General features: G+C 36.9%; 1 long non-coding RNA gene across 1 annotated transcript; it reads left to right on the forward strand.

Annotated features, from left to right (window-relative positions):
* Positions 1-4,482: 4,482 nt before the first annotated feature.
* On the forward strand, positions 4,483-17,292 carry LOC135156620 (uncharacterized). Its single transcript, XR_010295668.1, has 5 exons — positions 4,483-4,805; positions 6,184-6,353; positions 8,158-8,326; positions 9,375-9,512; positions 11,257-17,292. It is a non-coding gene; the product is annotated as an uncharacterized LOC135156620 (long non-coding RNA).
* The last annotated feature ends 1,806 nt before the right edge of the window (positions 17,293-19,098 follow it).

The raw sequence follows: 19,098 nt of genomic DNA on the forward strand, positions 1-19,098 counted from the left end.
TCCCTACCCATTTTCCCTGAGTTCGCTCCTGCAATGCCTACCGAGACGGGTGTTCTTTGACTGTGACGTCACTGGGGGGTATTCGGTCCCGGTGTAGTAAACAAGGCAGTGCCGTTTTGTGTACTATGCACGTACGCCTTCATATTTACTATTGTGTCAAAACTTCATTTTATCGCTATTGATTTTATGTGAACGATACTGAAAGGAAATAATAATTATTCAAAGACATATAGTCAATAATATATCCCTACATTGTTAAAACTATTCTTCTTTGTAGCGATTTTAGACGATTTTAATGCCTTGTTTTCGTTCGGGACTGTGTCCGTGGCGAAACAAGTCATAATGGAATAAACTGCAGTTGAAGTTGTATCTGCGAGCCGGAGAACTTGCACAGAGGAAATGATTAAAAGTATATTTATGGCCGTACTATTATTCCTAATATGTAAATTCCCTCAGAATGATACCATAGACCCTAAAGGAATAATTTCAAGGCGAATAATATTTTAAATTTGATCGAGATCTTCTCACCAGTCGATAACGTAGCAGACGTGATATTATGACATATTTATCCGCGTGTGACGCGGCTCTTGCAAAAAACACAGTTGGTTGCGGAATTGCTTTGTGCCGACCGGCCGCCCGCTCCGGCTCAGCTAGCTGTCGAGCTACCGTACTATACCGCATACCTTTCTTGCTGTCTTCAACTCACTTGCGAATTGCGTTTGTATGTGTGACGATGACCTCTAGCGTAATTAAATATAGAAAACAACTCGGAAGGCCGAGAAGAATAGTACGTTTGATTCAAGATTGTTCTGTGGAATGAGTGGAAATGATCCAGAGGATATAAAAATGGAGTCAAAGACAAAAGGAAAGAAGAAAAAGACGCCAGAGGATCGCTGCATGGTCATGAACTGCGGGTCGACATACCGGTACCAGACCACTACTGTACACACTCAATGCCTGGGTGTTGTGTGTATTGTATAGGCGTGCAGCGCGCGCAGAGCTGAGCTAGCCGCCGGAATTACTTTCCAGCTACTCACTTGATGGAACATCGTGATAAAATAAATGAGAAATGGTGAAAATATCATTCAATAACTCCCTGTTTGCAATCTTACATCATGATTTAAGAGTTCATGATAGTTATTCATACTGTTTTTTATACAGGGAAAGTAAAGATTTGTACATACGATTCCTATTTGTTTGATTTTAGTTGCTTTGAAAAAAAAAGTAAAATCATCTTTCTCTCTCTGCATAGCATTTCTGTATTATATCCGGACACCTCTTATATTAAATTCCCCCCGGTGACGTCACACTCAGAGTGATTTTTCTGTACACTCGTCTCTCTGGCTCTGACAGGTGGCTAATTTCATAAACTTTCAAAGCAAAATTTTGAGAAGGCAGAGGATTTTTGTGACATGCTATCTGTTTGAACAACTGATATATACTATATATTATGTGTGGAACCCATATTTATGGAAACTCACCCCCTTCTTAATTCAACTTTAACTGGCATCTTTTTTTCCCTTGAACTTGAGTGGAGAGATTGTACAATTTCTGATCGCTTGGCTTTTGATCCAAAACGTTCTTGCGGAACCTCAATTGGGCTTTCAAGAGCTCAAGCTTTTCTGGATTGGTTAGTCCCTCTCTTGATGTTAATACTTGGTCTTCATGTTGAAGGAGTCTCCAATGAATGATGTCATTGGCATTTTATACCTTCTCTTGAAGGGCCCTTTTCTTTGCTGTCTCAGCCTTGTCAGTCTTTTCTTTTACTTCCTTCACTTTCAGCTCATGGATTCTCTGTTGCCTCTCCTTGAAAGCCTTAGCAACCTCCCTCACTTTCCTACGTGAATCCTGTAAGATCTTCTTCTCCTCCTCCTCACTCTTCGCATTTAGCCACGCAGCCGTTTTGTTGAGAGTAAACATCACACTCGCTTCAGCAGCTATTGTGGAGATGTGCGGCTTAGTCATCAAGATCTGGTCATACAGGGCGAACACTGTTTCGCAATACTTGTTATGCTTTGCTGTACCCCTCGACATGTTTCTTATCTCACGAGATGCATCTTCATATCTACCACCAGGTACATGGTCTTGGTAGAGTTTAGTTGCTACTTTGGCAATTGCTGGAAGAAGAGACTTTAAATGAACCTCAACATCTGCATCGTAAACAGAGGGCATGGTAGAGTGTGTCTTCTTTGATGTTTACGTCAGGAAAAGGTCTTGCTTCTCCTTCCATGAACTTGGGTATCTCAGCAGTTGTTAAGAATTTCAACAACTCCAGGTACCTGGCATTCATATCCAAGATGTGAATATTGGGATCTTTTATCAGATTCCATAGTGGGGTAGTGATCAATTTACAGATCAAGCCGAGGGCTTTGCACCCAGCCATGAAAAAGGGGATGCCAAGGTCAAGGAGGACCCAAGGGGCTCCTCCATCTTTTTCCAAAAAATCCCTCATTTCCTGGTGCAACAGGAACACCACAGAGGCATTGTGAAAGAGGATGTTAAATCTGCTTCCTCTATATGGTGTGAGCTGCAAGCTCCTGTAGCCATGCCTTTTGAGGTCATTTCGTACTGTTGTAACAAACTTTCCATGGCAACTTGTCTTGGCATCGCCGCCATTTGCGAAGACGTTGCACACAGTCCGGATCATCCTGCATGTTCCAGATTCAGACGCCCTCTTGAATTTGGAATCCTTGATTGGGACGTTTTTCTCACCTTCAAAGTGTAAGCATTCTACTTCTCTGGCCGTCTTGTTCACTACCTCTGATATGGACCATGCCATGCAGCCCACAGAAAAAGTTGTTTAGCCTTGACATCTCCCTCTGCAGATCTCCATCGAGATGAGCCCATCCTCCAATTAAATACAGCAGGAAGAATCTCCGCCCTGTACGTTTCCAACAATTTGCTAAACTTCATCTCTGTCGCAGCACGGTCCGACATGGTATTCCTTATTCGGAAAAGAAGCTCTTGTGATGCAGACCTGTTTGATTGTCTGTAATACAGGCTGTCTATATCCCAGAGAATCTGTTTGAACACATCCAGAGTGTCCTTCCCGGATTTGGTAGCCAGGTCTCTAAAGTCCACTTGAAAGGGTCTACCACTTTCGTCTCTGATGGCATAGGCCCCATATTTTCTCCCATATTTTGACGTCTCATCAGTTTCTAAGGTCGTTGCCTCCCTACTTGTCAATTCTTCTGCTACTTGTGTCTGTGAAATCACGAGCCTTTGCAGATTCATTGCTCGCACGGTCGATTGGCTAGGAAGGCGATTGGCAGTTTTTCTGGCTAGTTTAAGCACCTCAGAGATGACATTGCTCACTCGATTTGTGGCAACATTTTCAGAAAGCAAATTGTGCACACATTTTTGAGCTGTGGTGGTAAACTCTCTCTTTTCCTCATCATATAAGTGAACAATATCAGTTTGGCTCTCTTCTTGAAGGACATCATATTTGTATTGCAGTTCGACGACCTCTCTGTTCATTTTCATCATCTGGTCTTTTGATGAATCTGTCTTAACTTGCCTACATGTATGTTGACAAGGTGCAACCTTTACACCTTCTGCTTTCTGTTTGTAGTACATACAGCTTGATCTTTCCCTCTTTAATCTACGTTCTTTATCAGCCACTCGGTCCTCGAGGGTCTATATCATCTCTGTCTTCTCCCTTAGCTCTTTCTCGAGCTGTTGAATTTTCAACTTCGACATCTGAAGTTGAGATGTCAATCATCCTGCCTGAGTTCCATGTCACATGACCAAAGTCAGAGGATATAGGGTCAATGAACTAAGACTATGTTGGGGGGTCAACATCAAAATCTTAACCTAAGGTTAAGTTTTTGAAATGTCTTAGGTCGCATGATCAAGTTCAAATGTCAATTGTCAATGAACGTAGTATTGTATAATATGAATGGTGTTTTTTGTGAATAATTATTTTATAGTAGTTTTCAAAGTCAGCACTGCTGCTATATAATATTAAATCGCTTGATGCAGGTGAGAATGACAGAGCCACAGAGGTGCTCCACCTGTTTTTTTCTCGGGTCTGACAAAAAAGGAGTGCCGGCCCAAAATCTTAGATGGCCATCATTCCCCCAATCACATTTTTTACCATAACTTTGTCAATTTGTGGCATTTTCACAGGCTTTTAGTGTCTTTACCATGTTTTAGGGGTCAGTGGATCTATTCATGCATAAAAGAAGAGTCACCGATAAATGGGGGGGGGGGGTAAATACTGTGGTAAAACTGGTAAAACTGCACAATCTTTTCTCGAACCTGAGACCAAAATATTGTTATTTCATGTTGAGATAGGATAAAAGGAACACATAAAAACTGTTCCCTCAGCAAAATGAAAAAAACACCCATTTTAATAAAGCCCGCTCTTATTGATACATGTACCAATTCCTACATTATTTTATTTGAAATTGAAGCAGAATGGATTTGCAATAAACAATCAATTTGAACCATTCTGTAATTAATTTTGTTCAATTCAGCCTGATGCCCACACATCTGAGTCGCTGTGAAGCCCCTACCACCAGGACCAATCACACTGACCCATGGCCCTGACAACTAGACTGCGGCAGCTCCGGACATCAAATCAGGGGCCTGTTTCATAAAGAGTTACAAGTAACATTGCTGTTATGGCAACTACCGTGATAATAAGGCTCAGCAGCCGATCACAATCAAGATTACCATGGAAGTTACAATAATGGTAAAGTTACGATAGTTGTAAGTCTTTATGAAATGGGCCCCTGAGCATCAACTCAGCTCACCTGCAAAGCTTGGACGCAAAGCAACCAGATCGATCAGGACATGTCAAGGTAAGCACAAATTATAAATGTAAAAATATCACATCCATTGTCTGTGTTAAATGTACATGGGAGATGTACATAGTTACTATTCAAGTTAGAAATTGAGTTGAACTATTGAACTTTCCATGGTATATTCCAATATAAGTATACAGTATGGCTTTGTTCCAATTGTGACTCTGCCTTGTCATCGAACTAACATGTAGCCAGAATGGTTGCGAAAAATGTTGGGGGGGGGGGGGTCATAGATTCAATCCCCCATCCTGGCCATTTGTAGGTTAAATAGTGTACAACAGATTTTGAAGTAAAGACCAAAACTACTTGCCTGAATTGGGCAAGCGAAATTCTCACAGTAGAATATAACAATTATTACAATAAGTATATTTCAACTTTTTAAAAATTGACTTGCCCGACTGGGCAAGTGCTTTTAAAAAGTTATGTAGCACCCTGAATTAAACTATGATTGCAGACTACCACCTTTGTGATCTCTCTTGTAATGTGCAGCCTACAAAAGAGAAACACCATTAAGCTATTCCAAGGTAGCAGGGTAAATTTCATTGACAACATTTTATTTTTTTATTTCTATGCTTGTTAAAAATTCCACATAAAGAACCTTACTTAGGATTGGTCTATACTACATACTACAGTTGTAATCATGATTAAATGTTATTCCCTAGCAATCATCACTTGCGAGTTGTGATGTAGGAATTTTTTTTGCATATTATCATCTGAACTATTTTATTCCAATAATTTTCCTATATCCAATATTTATAATATGTACAGAACCTTGTTCTGGAATTACCAGATAATACTACCATTTTAGCAGAATAAAATTGTCAAGTCAAATCAGGAATATGTCATTTAGATATTGACAATAAAAAATTGATAAATTATCTATTTTTAGTATACTATACTTCTTGCAATTCATACATTTGACTATTCAGGTCTATCAACATTCAACTTTTTACCTCAAATCAGTATATCTCTAAACGTATTGTATTTATAATTCTCCCTCCAATTCTAGCAGCAAAAGCTAATGAAATTTACGGAAAAGTTGGAAAATCATTGTGAGATATTTTTTGATGTTTTGTAAAAATTATCCATTGAAAATGATTGCTTATCTGCACATTATAAAAAATATTAACCAGACCTGTTGGTTCGGCAATATGTCTGTAGTCCCATACATGCAGGCTCATCTGTGTGTAATGCATATGACCCTCAAAGTAAAGAATTTTTGTTTTATATCATTTTGATAATTCTAACTTAGAGCAAATTACACCAGATCTTTGTTCATTTTGAGCATAATTTCAGTCACTTTGAGACATTTTTCAAATTTATTACCAAGAAGTAAATGTTATCTTAAATTCATTTTTCTCTCTGCTGCAAGCAGAGTGCTATCCATGATAACATAAAGGGGTCATCTGGTAGGAGTGCCTGAAAAAGGAAGGACGGAATATAGAGCTAGATTGTAAAGAAGTCATCGTCATGATAGAGGATGAACTCAACAAACTTGGGTCAAAGGTCAAGAAAGTCCCAAGAAGTATGCCACCAGAACCAGTGGTAAGTTGAGGAGCTAGTGTTTATGATTATTCATAGGACATTTTAGCAGTGCATTAAACTAAATTCAGGGAGGGGGGTCAATTTGACTTCCCTCAACAAATTTTGTCACTTTGCCGCCGTGCAAAATTTCTTTACCGCGCTGCTCGCTGACCTTTTACTTTAAAGTCTTGTGTATCTTTTGAGGCCAAAATACATAGTTACTATTCAAGTTAGGAATCAAGTTGAACACAAAATAGGATGTTAATCACTATCTACCCTACCCCATAATGGTTGTAAAAAAAGTTTTTTCCCTCATTTTCATGATCATTTTCACCATATTTGAATCACTTTACCTTGTGAAGAGCAAAAATTCAGCATGGACGCTCTGTAAAAATACAGATAAATGGGGTATAATTTGGCAAATTTTCATCATTCTGCTGGGTGGAAGAAATTGTTTAATATAAAGGACAAATTATCAAATTGAAAAAAAAATATTATTTTATGATGTCCTATGTTAAAGCCTCTAATGATTTTTGTATTAATTTTTTTGAAATAAAGTTAAAGAGAAAAATATTTTGAACAGGATACAGCTAATAGACTATCAGCACTGCATTTTTTTTATGGCTACACATACACTGCTTAAACTATAAAATTGTGCATTTTCTTAAGTCATATTTGATCACCTTTGACCCTCAAACAGTAATATGTGACTGGATATTTTTCTTGTGACAATAAAAAGTTCTTTACTTTGAGTGAAATTTATCTACTTTTACAATATAGCTTTGCTTTCTGTAGCCTTTTTAAAATGATAAAATTCAAGAAAAAAGTATTGAATTGGCTACTACATGTAGGTGAGGGTTGATCGTAGCAACCATTTGACTCAAAAGCTTTTCATGTAGTTACAAGTTACTTTTTCACACTTTGTTTCATTCTTGGTGCGACTGGAGATTGTCTCTTAGTCTTGCATTCAAAGATCCATAAGAAAATGGTACCAAAGTGATTGGGGGGAATAAATCTATCAGGACATACATGTATCAATACGTCATTTCTATGCTTGTTAATTCCACATTGGCCTACATATAAAGAACCTTGCTAAGGATTGGTCTATACTACATGAATAACATGATTAAATGTTATTCCCAGCAATCATCACTTGCCAAATGCGATGTAGGAACTTGTTTGCATATTATCATCTGAACTATTCAATTTCAATAATTTTCTTATATCCATACCATTTTAGCAGAATAAAAATGTCAAATATAATCAGGAATATGTCATTTAAATATTGACAATCAAAAATGGATAAATTATCTATTTTTAGTATACTATACTTCTTGCAATTCATACATTTGACTATTCAGGTCTATCAACATTTAACTTTTTACCTCAAATCAGTAGAAACGGTATATCTCTAAACGTATTGTATATATAATTCTCCCTTCAATTCTAGCAGTAAAAGCTAATTAAATTTTCGCGAAAGCTGGAAAAATCATTGAGATATTTTTTTATTTTTTGTAAAAATTTTCCATTGCAAATGATTGCTTATCTGCACATTATAACAACTATTAACCAGACCTGTTGGTTCGGCAGTATGTCTGTAGTCCCATACATACAGGCTCATCTGTGTGTAATGCATATGACCCTCAAAGTAAAGAATTTTTGTTTTATATCATTTTGATAATTCTAACTTAGAGCAAATTACATCAGATCTTAGTTCATTTTGAGTATAATTTCACAATCACTTTGAGACATGACTTCATTTTTCAAATTTATTACCAAGAAATGAATGTTATCTTAAATTCATTTTTCTCTTTGCCGCAAGCAGAGTGCTCTCCATGATAACATAAAGGGGTCATCTGGTAGGAGTGCCTGAAAAGGAAGGACGGAATATAGAGCTAGATTGTAAAGAAGTCATCGTCATGATGGAGGATGAACTCAACAAACTTGGGTCAAAGGTCAAGAAAGTACCTGTAAATGTGCCACCAGAACCAGTGGTAAGTTGAGCAGTGTTTATGATTATTATTTACATAGGGCATTTTAGCAGTGCATTAACCCTTACTTGTGTGGTAATATCACTCCCTCCATAAATTTTGTCACTTATATGCCACCCTGTGAAATTTTTTACCGCGCTGCTTGTGAGTTTTTACTTCAAAGACTTGCGTATCTTTAGAGGCCAAATTTGTGACGCCTGGGTACGCGCTTTCGAAATTACGTGATATTTTATAAGCGCATGTCAGACCAAAAATTGCTCAAAAAATGTGATTCTGTGTTCAAAGTCACTGCAAATTGTTTTTTTTAACCAAAAATCATAAAGGTGTGATTATTTTTACTTCTTTTTGTTAAAATAGATTTATTTTATGCAATTTGTGATCGCAAAAGGGTTCCAGACAATGTACATAAAAAGCAAAGAAATATATAAGAATTTAAAAAACAATAAAATACAGAAGAAAGTAATTTTGTTTTGGCAATGTTTTTGTAGATATTTGTTACAGATGTGAATATTGATATTTTCTTTAAAAATTGGCATTCTACTAGCTTTATAAAGCGAGTTAAAGGCAAAAATATACACAAAAAACATATTTGGGGCAAATTTCATATGCTCATTTGCATAATTAATTGATAAGAAAATAAACTTAATTTTTTGAAAATGTTTCTATGTACTTTACATGCAAATTTTCACGGCGATCGAGCAATCGACAGCCGAGATCTGCTGTGGAATCGCTTGTCAGCTGTCATAGTAATGTATTTTATAGTGACCCCCTCCAAGAAGTTTTGGTCATATCTCTCTCTTATGAGGTCTCATTGTTCAGTTTTCAATTTGGACAAATACCCAAATACGTGCATGCATTGGAAATAACCAGCCTTTCAGTTGATTATCTATCAATTATACAAGTTGGGTCTTAATGGCATCAGATCTAAGAGGCTTTCGTGGTATTCTTGCTATAATGGTTTAATTAGTAACAAAATACTACAAAAGCGTTTAATATATCACTTGTATTATCATCGATACTCTTAGATTTTTGTGTTAAATTTTTTCTATAGCCATTATAACGAGGAGAGAATGCTAGGAAAGGGACAAATGGGTTCCAAAACAACTTGTCATCTTGCCAAATATGAAGGACCTGTCAACTTCCCCAAAGGCTGAGGAGATGGTGAAGGCTGTGAAAGCACTGGTTGAATGTAAGTCAAAAGCATACATTTTTTCGTGCATAACAGCCAGTCAGCTTGATTACCCTGCATTGATCTTAACTCTTTGAGCAACAATTATTCTATTTCTCTCTATATGCAAATATTTTCACCATAAACTGTCCTTTAGGTTATCATCATTATGATATGATAAAGCTAGGGTCCCATTTTTGGATTTTTGAAGGAAAAACTTTAACTTTAACTGGGCTATTTCAGACCAGGATGTACTGTAGTAGGGGGTCAATTTGACCCCCCCCCCCTCCAGATCTCGGCCGCTATTTGAGCTTTGGCCACGAAAATTTGCACGCCCATAGAGCCAAATGTAAACTGCAACACTATGTAAATTTATTTTTGTTAATTGTTTAAAAAAATTTTAATTATCCAAATAATGAAATTTGCCCTGAATGTGGTATTTTGTGTATGTGTTTTGCCTTTAGAGCACTTAAGATACTGAGCTAGTAGGGCGCTAATTTTGGGTGAAAATTCAAATTTTTACATTTCCAACAAATATCTACCAAAAATTGATAAAACAATAAATTTCCTATGTATTTTACTGTTTTAAAAATCTTTTGTATTTTTTTTTTCAATTTTTTTTAAATAATTTTTTTGATGACCTTTGTCGGGGACACTTATGAGATCGCAAATAGTATAAAATAAATCCATTTAAATCTGCAAAAGTAAATAAAATCATACATGAGTTTTTTTGGTTAAAAACACCATTTGCATTGACTTTGTACATTTATTTATGAAAAAATCATGTTTTTGAGCAATTTCGGGCTGATATGCACTTACGAAATGTTGCATAATTTTGGATCCACATACCCGGTCGTCTCAAATTTCGTCTCAAAAGATGCGCAAGCCTTACAAGTAAAAAGTCAGCAAGCGGCGCGTAAAAAAATCTGCGTGGTGGTCAAAGTGACAAAATACTTCAAGGTGGGGTCAATTTGACCCCCCTCCCAGTTAAATAAGGGTTAATCTATTCTAAAAAGTACCCCCTTCAGAGTTTGTTATAGTTCCACGGTGTGGTGTTCCTAATATTTCAGATACATTTTTATACTTGGTCAAAAATTTATTTATTTAAAAGCAAAACTGAAATGTGATATTACACAACGTATCTAGATATTTTTTAAATTCCATTATTAATTGCATTTAAAATGGACATAACACATTTGTAGCAAAAAGACAAAGATCCGCTAACTTTCTTTGAGTACAATAAAGAAGAAGGGTCATTTCAAATCATTTGTGGAATATCACCAAATCACTTCACTGCTACCCATTCCTAATCTACTTATAAACTGGTGTGGAAGCACAGTTAATGACATATCTGAAGAGAGTTTTCTGACTCATATCAAGGCTGCATGTGCAAAAAATTGTAAATACATGTACAGCAAACTGAAGAGGGAAAGGCATCTTCTTGTAGTACATTTGTTCCAATACAAAATTAATATTTACATGAACATGTGTCCACTGGCGGCGGAAGCCAAAAATTTTAGGGGGGGGACAACCAAAATTTTTTGACGAGCCAAAAAAAAGGGTTATCAACCAAAAATTTTTGTGGGGGGACATAAGAAACTAAGTTGACAAGCAAAAAAAAAAAGTTATCAACAACAAATTTAGGGGGGACCGTCCCCCCTCAGCTTCCGCCGCCTATGCATGTGTCAGAGTATGATGGATGCTTTTAAGGAAAGAAAATGTGTGTTAAAATGATATTTTGTTTCTTTTCACTGTACACTTGCAGTCCTGTCACTCCGTGTACATCATGGATCCACCCCCTATCTGGTGATAGCCATCTTCGAAGCAGAAATGAGAGAGGTAGTCTACCAGAGACAAGGACATGACACCAATCTTCAAGTCTCCATTTACAGGGAATGTCTGACGAACAGTTATTGGTCTTTGTGTGAAGTGTAATCAACATAAGAACGGCTTTGACACCAAACTCTTCGTATACCACCCCATCTTGTGTTGATAATGTTCCTAGTATTCATGATAGAAATAGTTTACAGGAATTTGCCCTTGACACCAGTCATTACTTACACTCAGTGTCTGGTGTTAGCCATATTTTAACTGGGCTTTTTCAGATGTTTCCTGTTATCTGCTGTGTGGATCATTACTCCCATGAATATCTAGAATATGGTTAAACCTTAGTTAAGTGATTGGAGGGTATCGGGGTTCACCAGTCTGAATGACTTAATATCAGTACAAATTTTATTTCAATAATTGAAAATATGTGGCCCGCATTTATACATTAACTACTGATGAACCCATTTTGATATTTGGATACGTATTTACGATGACTTTTGTGTAGCTCTAAGGAGCAGGTCCAAGCTATCATTTCTACTGAAAGTGTAGGGATATAATAGTTTTAGGAGATAATTGTGGGGTTAATAGTTACCAACTTTATCATAATGAAGTTGGTATTTGTGTTTATATAGTGTTGACTTGTCTGCATGAGTGGATCCAAAGCTTTTCCACAGTTTTAGTCTCATTGAGTGTTATCACTTTTTCACCCTGGATCTACGTGTCATAGAACTGGTCGGGGTAGGGGGATGGGCAGACTATTCTGCAAAAGTGAATCCAAAGGTTTTCCAGAGTTTTTCCCTATTGAGTTTTATCTCTGGTTTTTTACCCTGGATCTACTTGTCGTAGAACTAGTGGGGATGGGATGGGGGTTGGGTGTCTCAATGCGATATGTCAAAATCGCTTTAAAAAAAAGACTTTGCAGCGACAATGGTTAACTTTTATCTTCAAAGTCAGCGCATCTGTTTAGACTGAATAGCACTGCCCGGGTATGTGGGTCCAAAGATTTTGGACATTTTGTAAAGGGAGGGGGGGGGGGGCGCTATCAATGTCAAAGGTCACAAGGTTATTTACACACACTCAAACATATGTTCTTCTTGCTATAATTGAAAATATGTGTGAGAGATCAACTGATAACTTTGCTGATCTTGTACGAGATGAAGATTTTGGGGTCAGGAGGTCAAAGTTCACAGAGGTCACGATAGACCTGAAAATATCTTTATACTGCGATACCTATAGAGCCGTTTATGGGTTCAGTTTAAAAACTGGGTTTGTGTACATGTATGCGTACGGTAGTGACGATGATCTGAATTGATATTAGGGTCATGAGTTTAAAGGTTTGAGGTCACATAGGATCATTATAAACAGTAAATTCTTATTCTCGCCACTGGTGTAAATCCGTGTTGATGGGTGGGGGGGATGACTGAAATATTTTGGCATTTTTTTTGCAATCATGTTTTAGATATGCAAGGAATTGTCATTGATATGTCCACAGTGGCCTACCGTCGGTCACGGCATTGGGGAGGGGGGGGCACCAGCAAAATTTTTGAATCACATTATACCGTGTTTACACTTAATCGGCATTTGAATCGGCTCGCGGTTCTGAACCGCTAGCCGATTCAGCATCGGCTTTTTCATAGCGTGTAAACGCGAGCAACTTGAATCGGCTCGCGGTTCAGAACCGGCAATTTGCACCACCAAAGTAGAAGGTTCTGAACCGCGAGCCGATGCAGAATCGGCTTTTTTACTACGTGTAAACAGAAAGCCAATTCTGCACCGGCAATTTGTGCGCATTTCAATTACTTTACCATTGTGACGTAATTGTAAGCGCACTGATCCAGCGTTGTCTTTATTATGACGTATATTGTAGGTACGCGATAACCAATATATATGTTGACGTCTTGAGGACAAAGTACATAGATTCATTTTATACATTGAAATATCTTGTTCTTGCATTCTAAATAACTGTTTGAGAGAATATCTACAATTTTGACTCATGTATGCATATGTGAGAGGATGATCTCAATCAAATTTCAGGGTCAGGGCTCAAAGGTCAAGGTCATTATTTAAAAATATTAGAAGTTGGGTGTGTAATATATTCTAGACCTGGCAATAGCAGAGGCATAAATTTTGATGGTGTGCAGTCAAGAATACCATCTGTTTCTATCAAACTTTGCATGGTCCCACTAATATATATTTATGGTTCCAGTCATGTGGGGTTTTTGTATGTAGTATATAGTATATATTTTTTGAAAATTGCTTTTATGAATATGAAATCATTTTAAATTAATGAAAAGATTATGAAACTAGCAAAACATTTTTGGGAAGTATTTCACAAATGGTTAAAACTGACTAGATGTCATGCTTACACCTATTAAAGTATTTAGAGTGTCATTGATTAACACATGTACTAGTATGCAGTACAGTGTATCCTCCGATTCTGATCCAACCAATAATGGTGATCTGTTATTTTCCACACACAAGTGGAAATTTAAGAGCAATTTTTAGTCACGCTTAAAATCTTAGTGAAACGCCTCTTTGATTTGTCTTTTACGTCACACGTTCTAGGGACAGTGATATTCTGTTTACTGGTAATTCAAAACACTAAATCTGTTTTGGTTCTTTACTTTTCATGCAAAAATTCATTGAATTTACTTTCGAAAAACAAAACTCATGTATTTGCTTTGTGCATTTTCTATGACAAAATGGAATTTCCATTTTAGATCAAGTTTAAAACAGAGTTCCAGGATTCCAGAAAGAAAAAAAATGAATTTGTAAAACTGAAAATCACTGTCCCTAATGTCATATCAAATAGCTTGGACCTGCCCTATACATGTAGTGTACGATTGTACTATATACTTGCTTTGTATTCACAATCTTATTGTTCTATCTTGAAAATAAAATGCAAGACCGGCAGCCAAGAAGATTCATTCAAGTTGGAGGACCAGAGCGGCTGACCTCATTGATGGAGTAGGCCCTAGACCTCACAAATATGGTTTCCTGTCTGGTTTGAGCTAGGATCTTCCTGCCAGAATCACATAATGTGTGATGTCACTTCCAAGAGATCTATTTTTAGTGTGCAGAGGAGGGCACTTGACATTACTGTGCATGGTGTACAACATCTATAATGTAAGTGCTTTATTGATGATTTCAATATTTTGTGTAGCCTATAGTATGTGAGACAATGCAATCATTTTTCCAGCAATTGTAATTGAGGGAAATAATTAGTTTTGAAATATTGGGCAGCAATTTTTATACATATTGGGCCTTTTATCCACATTTGCCACAATTGCATCTTTTAAGTTCCTGACATTCTATTCAATTTCTGGAAAGATATTCTTTCTATGAAAATATTTTAAAACAATATAATTCATGAATGCAATTCGAAAAAATTGTGGGGATTTAAAAAACAAACCTCCTCTACAGTACAATACTTGCGTTATCTGTTGATCCATTGATTGCAGTCTTTCTTTATATACCTTTATGTACTATCTGCTGCTCTAAATTCATCTTTGTTTCACATTCTTGCAACATAAAATCTGCCATGACTGATATAATAATGTGCTAATAAGACAAAAAACTCATTCAAAAGGAAATTGAATTATATTTACAGACTTTGATCTCATTATTTTAAAAATTAATTGTAGAGCCATGATTGAGCAGTGTGAATTATTTTGCAATAAATCTACTCCCTATTACTGTACTGATTAATTTTTCAGACAGACTAATTTAACTTCTTCAAACTGTTTGGTCCGATCCCCATTCACCATAAACCTATTTTTTTTTAAATGCCGAGTGTGTATCCATCATGTAAACACAGAATGCGAGAGATTTAGCCAGACCTGTGTTGGATGATAATGATATTGGGATGAAGGTGGCTTCTCAATATCGGTTCGTCTGCCAAAAACTTAAAAAAAAACTTATACTCAACTTTGGATAAAAAGTTGAACCCGTTTTTATGAGGATTGTGTGCTTCAATGGTTTTTCCACAATGTGTTAAGGTAAAAAAGTGGTCCTTTAATCACTGCAATACAAGTTAGTCTGGAATCTATTTTTAGAAGTGCAATGCCAAATTTTGATTTTTATCTTGCCAGCAAGTGCTATTTACTTATCAAGAGCCTTGCCCACTGTAGCGTTTCTAGTTGACCCTTATTGATATTTTGTAGTATGCCTGTTTTGCACGTTTGTCAAATTTATTTGATGGAGCAGTTTAGCCAAAATGGCTTTTGGGCTTAGTGGCAGTGATCAAGGTCGATCAAGAACTGGTTTGCACTCCAAAGAAGAGAAGAGAGGAACTGTTCACCTACGTTTGAAGAGAGCGCTGCTGACTTTCGGAGTATTGTTTCAATCGCATGTGACATTTTTGTATTTGGTGTTTGAAAATCTGCAAGTTGAATATAATCCTTTAGAAATTAAAATGATGATATCTTATGAGGGATCTGTGCCTTTGTTTTACTAATACATGGTGCCTTACAGGTGGTCTGAATGATAATAATCATTGTATCATTTGGTAGACATTTCAGCACTCTGATCTGCATGGTTCTTGCTACATGTAGCTAAGCTTATTGCCATCTGGAATTCATCCAAATTTTAATATGTGGTGGGGCAGTGATCCACCAGATTGTCAACCTTCCGAACTCCCCATTTTCCATTCTTTCCATGGTTAATTGATCATTGCATCATCTGGTAGTTTTCCCTCATGGAACATTCAAGTCATATCCTGTGTGAATGAGAATGGCATTTATTCGCTTGGCTGAATTTGAAAAGGGTTGCGGTATTTGGGAAGGTTTGATGGAACTTGGCTTATCTGATTCTGTTGTTCAGGTTGTCTTTCAGATTTACAATTTCTCTGTCCTGTGCTTTGAAAACTTTATTCAGTACAAACCAGAGCTGCTATTTGGACCTGAAAATTAATATAAGTCAGGCTTTACCTACTGTGGTTGTAGAAGAATGTGACATACGGAAAGGAGCCAGACAGGGATCACTTTTGGACACCTGAGAGTTCTGACCTCGATGATTACTGAAGATGCTTGTAATTCCTTGAAGAGCCTCATCAGCATCACACATGGTGCCATCACCCTCAAGGGGTCAGAGCGAATGATTCTTCGAAACTTGACCATGATGCGGTATTCAATTAAAGAGGATTGTTGTACCTTGAACAGCCTAAGCAGGATATTTACATGGATCTATAATTGTGTCAGGGACAAAGGGGGACTCCAGCTGATAAGTATCCCAGTTTTGAGAGTTCATCTTGTAGGTTCTTCGTATGAGTTTGGAAGTTCTGTTTGTTGCCATCTGTGAAATGAGCAATTCGTCTTCGAGAAAATTGTAACAGTTGTCATTTACCTCCTGCCTAAAGCATTGGATTCCTACATCTAGTCTGGAAAGAGCTTTGGAAATTTTCATTTGGTGCTGTTTCTGAAATTCCTTTGATTTTCTTGTTGATGAAGAAAGTGTTTCCTTCATTCCAGAAGTAGTTTTGGGAATTTTATGGGGTGCCGTCTCAGAAATTTGACATTGCACTTCACTAATAGGGAACACGTATTGTATTGTGGTGATTGATGGTGCATTGTGGGATGTAAGGTGCATATCCTCTGGACGAGTCTATATTGAGGGTTCGACCTGTTAGATCTAGATTCACATTATCTTGTCATTCTGAATGCAATAGCTTTGTCTCTCAAATTTCTGTGGAATGAAGTGATGGATACATACGCATACCAGGTCATTTGGTTCCTCTATGACGGTGAATAAATGAAGGGGAAACAATATAAACAAAAAGATAAGGAAAGAAAGGAAAAGAAAAGAAACGACAATTTTTTTTCTTCTGGTCATTTCTAAATGTTAACAAAAATACAGTGCTCATTGAAGTTCATAGAAACACCATTGTATATGTACAGAAAAATAGTGCATTTATTTGCAAAATTATTCAATTTTACATCTGCTCAGGCTACTGCTCATTTCAAAGAATACCCCCCCCCCCCCCCCCAAAAAAAAAAAAAAATAATAATAATAATAATAATAATAAAATGATTACGCAAAAATACAATGATGAAATGATGCAATAGATTATTGATTAAAAGAAAAAATATAACATTTATTATAATGCTGTATAACTGAAATTATTGAGAACATTTTAATATCAGTCATGTGTTTTAATGTTGAAATGATGTGAAATGAAGATTAGCAGATTTGGGGAGCATTTCATGAGGAGATTTGTCAGTGATTTTCACCGACTAATTTGCATTGACCAATGAGATGCAGTGATTTACAATAGCTCATATCATCTGTTGGCAAAAATGACTGACACAAATCTTTATGAAATGCTTCCCTGGATGGATAGCACAGGGAGGTATGGGAAGAGACCACAATTAATGGATTAACTGGTAAACTTGTAGAAAGAAGAGGGGAGGGGGGGTAGTAATGTGGAAGGGGGCAGATGAAAGGAACTAAGGTAATTTTGTTCTAGGTTGAATAAGGAGACTACAAAGGATAACAGATTGATTCATATGGCAAGATAGAGAAAAGGTGGGGGGGGGGGGGGGGTGGGGAAATCAGTGCATTGTCTCACATACACTTGGCTACACAAAGTATTCATGGAACTTGTAAATAAAGCACCTACATTAAGGATGTCATGCATGGCAGTGTCCAGTGCCCCGCCCTGTACACTTAAAATAGGACAATTGGTAGTGGCATCACATATTGTGTGATTTTTGTCTTGCAGACCCTAGCTCAGATCGGACTGCTGGCCATTTTGTGGGGGATAGGGTTGCTCCATTAAATCAAGAGGTCAGCTGCAATGGCAACCTCTATACTTGAATGAATCTTCTTGGCTGCCAGTCATTTTTTTTAAATATATTTTTTTTAATAACTATTCTATAAGAAAATAAATTCATTTAGAAATTAAAAATTCTTGTTTTTCAGTTGTACTTTATTTCCATACCTATTTGCGTCTTGCCCTGCCCCTTTTTTGTTATCTACTATCTCCCCCCCCCCCTAATCTGTTATCTCCCCTACTCTTTTTTGCACGACACTTGCTCCTGCGTCAATTGCTCCTCTACCAATTTCTTTTAACTTGTATGGTTAAGGTTTTGATAGGATGTTGTTGAAATGGTTAGGGTTACAATTAGGGTTTATGGTGGCATTAGTGTGCTCGTTTTCAGTAGGAGCAATTGTCGCAGGAGCAAATCTGCCGTCCGATGACAAAAGGAAGCAACCATGTTTTTTTGCTTGATCTGGGATATTTTAAATGCTCAACATGATATTAAATGGATTGGAGTTACCCCCCCCCCCCTTTTCTGGAACAGACCTTTCAGAAGCATGTTACTATTTCCTTACAACACGACACATTTGACTCATTTATTGAAATTTTATTCTCTCAAGTTGCTTCCTTTTGTCATCGGACGGCAGAAATGTCACAAAACATTTTCTTGCAAGCCCAAAGTGACATTGTTCCTGAAACCTCCAGGTTTAGGTTTCTCAGGGGTACTGTACAATGTGTAGAATGTAACCCCAATTTTGAAGGCCCATGTTTATCATCGCACAATTTTCATTTTAACAAATAATTCTATTTTAAAGTTTGAGAAGCAAGGGCACAATAAAATTATATTCAGATATTTTCATGGTAGTGGCAAAATTGCGGACAATTTGACTCGTAAAAAAAATTGGTGAAATGCAAAACCAAGAATTTTCAGCTTTTGGAGAACTTTCAAGAACAATGTTTTGGCTTGCAGCAGGTCAAGTTTAATTTCCTCCCCTTTGAGGTTTGCACATAATCCACAAAAAT

The sequence above is a fragment of the Lytechinus pictus genome, chromosome 14 (genome assembly GCF_037042905.1).
Source record: "Lytechinus pictus isolate F3 Inbred chromosome 14, Lp3.0, whole genome shotgun sequence".
NCBI classification, from domain to species: Eukaryota; Metazoa; Echinodermata; class Echinoidea; order Temnopleuroida; family Toxopneustidae; genus Lytechinus; species Lytechinus pictus.